The 4,122-nt window shown below is 35.7% G+C and overlaps 1 protein-coding gene across 1 annotated transcript in view; it reads left to right on the top strand.

The window, feature by feature from the left end:
- LOC107299359 (tetratricopeptide repeat protein 37) overlaps window positions 1–4,122 on the top strand; it is a gene marked incomplete at its 3' end in the record, with an annotated part of 26,844 nt that overhangs the window by 20,436 nt on the left and 2,286 nt on the right. The gene's annotated exons all lie outside the window — the stretch shown is intronic.

The following is a 4,122-nucleotide window of genomic DNA, read 5'->3' as shown; positions in this document are numbered from 1 at the left end:
CTTAGTGTCCAGATGACCACATGCTGATCAGTTTTATGACCTTGGTTTGCATTTTGTTCCTTTGCTTAAAATCTTCCATCTTTGCTAACATAGTGATAATTACCTAGATGGGACGTAAAACCTTCCAGCGTCTTCTTTGGGTGAATATATTCTGTTCATCAAAAAGAAGAAATCATTGTCTTGTATATTTTCAAAGATAACTGTGTTTATTATTTTCAAACTGATCATGAACACTTATAGGCCATCTGTAAGAAAGGGGTAAGGGGCCATATAATCAGAAACGTCCTTATTGGTACATGTTGTATAGGCTATTATAAATTATTGTTAGCTATATAATAATTCCTCTGTTTTTTGTTAAAGAAGAAGCAAAGAATCATAGGTTTATTCTACAGGTACAAGTTATAAAAAGAACAAAATACAAAAGATTACCTGAAGTTAAAAATTAATTGATACAGGGTTTTCTATGTATATTTGATAAAATGCCCGCAGCATTAGAAGCTTAAATTGACAGTTAAAAACTGGAACCAAGAGATATCCAGGATATACTGTAAGCCTTTACACAAGAACATGTGGGCAGTAATGACAAGAAGGTATACTTAAGGGGTAAAGAAAAACAAAAAATGTTACAGATCCCTAAATCTGTATCAAAATTGCCTAAAAGAAACAAAGATTGTATAAGTAAACAAGGCAAAAGATGGAGATAGCAAAAAGGCTTTACATTAACCTAAGGAATGAAACACAAGAAATTAAGAATTGTATCAAACTGATCAGCAATAGGTCACCTGGAGATTAACTATATATTGTTTCATAAGGAGAAGCCAAAGTCAGAGCAATAAGTAAGGTTCATTAAAAAAAAGGTTCATAATTCCAGTTCAGTGGGTCTCAGAGTTTCCAGGATTCTCATCTTTGCCAAATAAGTCTTCAAAGGAAAAGAAGCCAACCAAAAACACCTATATGTTCAAAAATGTGGGAGTTGTTAGGAGTAGGAGGAAAATGAGAAGGGCATCTGTTTTAATAACTGTAATATATGGCTTGCATTTATGTTAAGCAGTAGACCTTGAACCCATAATAAAGCCAATTTGATGTCGCAGTAAAGACACCAAGTTAGAAACCAGTAGACTATGTGTTTTACAGATAGTTCTCACTTACCAACTGCCTTGTTTACCAACTATTTGCAGTTACAATGGTGATAAAGTAATTTTGTGACCAGTCTGCAAATTTATCACTTTCATGGGTCTAAAGCAAAGGAAAGCTAAAGTAGCATCATAAGCACAGTCATGGTTTCACTCATCAATCGCTTTGCTTAATGAGTTGTCAGCCCCAACTGAAGTTGCTGAACGAAGACTACCTATGGTCCCACATTAGTTACAAAGCCAACTGTGTGATCTTGAATGAGTCACTCTTTCTCACTCCTTGAAAGGAGGCAGTGGCAAACCACTTCCAAAAATTTGCAAAGAAAACTGCAGGGACTAGTCCAGACAGTCATCAGGACTCAAGACTGACTTGATGAAGGCATGCCTGCATGCATGCACATACAAATCAAGTACATAACTTTCCTGGGACACTTGTATGTCATATAATCTTCAAATAATATTTTCTGGCCTCCTTTTAATTGCTATCTGTTAACTGTAATAGTGTAATATTTAGGATGAATAATCTAAATAAGATTAATTAACTCTGTAAGGTCACTCACATTAATGTTACCTGCATTACAAATTAAAGTGCCATTAATGGACTTTATCCAATGGAAAGACAACCCCGAAGCAATCTATTATATACTATAATGAACAAAGAAACTGAGGGTAATTAATTTTGGACTACATAAGCAAAGAAACGTGTTTTTTAAAAAATTGACCATTGGTGTATATATGAAGAAATAATAGTAAATTGAAAAAAAAGTTTCAGAATTGATAATAATAATATATAATAAATCTAAATGAGAAAGGTTTGGAACTAAAATAGCCAGTATAATTTTACTCATGCTGAAATGCAAGAATGGGAAGTCTATTTTTATGAAGCCCTCATTTAACAATCATTTATTTAACACCGATTCAAAATTACTGAAAAAGTGGTACTAGTCCTCAAAATTGCAGCTATTGTTGTGCCCCATGTTCTCATGATTACATTTTGGGCAACCAGCCTGCATTGTGATTGTGAATTGTGACTTTCTCTGCTGGCTTCTGACAAGCAAAGTCAAGGGGAACCCAGCAGAAGCGCAGTCAAATGAAGTCTTCATTTAACAAACCATGTGGTCCTTGCTTAATGATGGCAACTGGAACTGCCAGAACTGCTGTTGCTAAGTGGCACGGTCACATGATCTTTCAACTTATGACCTTGTCACTTAACAACAGTTTCCAGTCCCAATTAGCATCTTTAAGCAAGGACTAACTATACCTCTAACTTACTCTAGAAGGCTGTGAAACTTGTGAGAACAGCATGACAATAAATCAGAGGCTGACTTCCGGTTTTGCACTCGCAGTGCATGGCCGCGTGAGAGCAGATGTCCGCTCCCCATGGCTAGTTTCTTCCTGCTTGGGTGACCCTAGATGGGTCAAAAGTTGCTCCGGAGAGGTGACTATGAAGGAGGGATGCCCCGTTGATCATGAAGCGACAGCAATCGCTTCGTTTGATCTGGGGAAAGCCCTCTGAACCTGACAGGAGAAAAGCTAGCGTGAGATCAGCATCTAGCCCAAGCTGCTTGCAGCCGAAGTCCCAGAGCACGAACCTAAACATCGGTGAACAGCGTGCTCAGAATTGGTGAGAGTACTGATCTTCTTTCTTCTATCTACAATCTAAATCCTTGAAAAGATCCCTAAAGCAAGAAAACCTCCAGAAGTGAAGGGAGAGGACTATATCCCCATTCCCTTACCGATGGAAGCGATGAATTAATATTAAAGGAGGGAAGAAATATATTAAAATTTGATTTAAAATACTCTGAACTCTGAACTAAAGGAACTAGTTTAGGAACTAAAAAACTGTCAAGATTATATCCTAAACATTTTAGATGGAATTATAAAAATATATAACAAAAATAACGTTTTGATTGAAAGAAAAACTGAAAAAAGAAATAACTGCTGACATCTAGTGGAGACTCAGAGAATAGAACACTGACAATAAGGACTCAGAAATTGGCAGAGTGCCTGGAAACAAAGTTCCTTTGAATTGCAAATAACCTTGAAGACAGCTGGGAACAAAGGAAGAGCCAGCTATAAGATTAAAAAGTGTTTGAAAGAAAAAAAAAACATCTGGACTGTTGCTTAAATCTAAGAACTGTTTATGGAAAAGAAAAACCTTGGCTTTTTGGCTAATCTTTTAGAGGAGAAACTGTAGGAAGGATTTAAAGTGGCTTAACATACTGAACCGTAATTTTGACTGACTGATAAATTGACTTTTGAATTAAAACATTGATGAAAGATTATTTGAAGGGGGGAGACTATGGATATCACATACGTTTCAAAAAATGACAGGATGCCACATTCAATATTTTGTCCTGAAGGACGTAGCCTGGAAAATCAAGGGCCTCCAGAAGCAATACTTCAAGGCAAGATAAATACTTTCCAGGAGGAAATATATGTAATGTTAGGACAAATACAAATGACAATAGACTCAAACCACGAGGAAATCTGAAACAACTTTGATGATTTAAATAAGCATATTTCCAATCTAAATTTACAATTAAAAAACACTCAGGAAATAACAACAAAGGTACAAATAAATCAGACCGCAGACTACAAATTAGAAGAGTATGATTAAATTGATGAAACAACAAAGGAAAAGAATTACAATTTGACACAAACAGGAAAAAATCTTCAAGGTTCTGATAACAACAAGAAAAACGGAATTATCAGGAGAACCATCGAACTTTGGGAGACAGAAAGTATTTATCTTACTTACTTCATATTTTGTATTCCCAACAAAATTTGTAAAAATACAGGAACTGCTGGGTAAGCGGATTACATCAACTTAGAAAATTACTCAGCAAAAGAAGAAGACCAGAGACAGATACTAGAGATTTGACTTGCCCTACCAGATGGACTATTACGTGAATAAACATTTGTTTGAATATGGCTAAAAGAACAGAGAATTTTGAACACAAAGGGGCCTTATAACAAGAAGGATAAG

The sequence above is a fragment of the Protobothrops mucrosquamatus genome, unplaced genomic scaffold (assembly GCF_001527695.2).
Source record: "Protobothrops mucrosquamatus isolate PMUCROS unplaced genomic scaffold, P.Mucros_1.0 scaffold4820, whole genome shotgun sequence".
Taxonomy (NCBI): domain Eukaryota; kingdom Metazoa; phylum Chordata; class Lepidosauria; order Squamata; family Viperidae; genus Protobothrops; species Protobothrops mucrosquamatus.
This window is presented reverse-complemented; position numbering and strand designations above follow the sequence as displayed.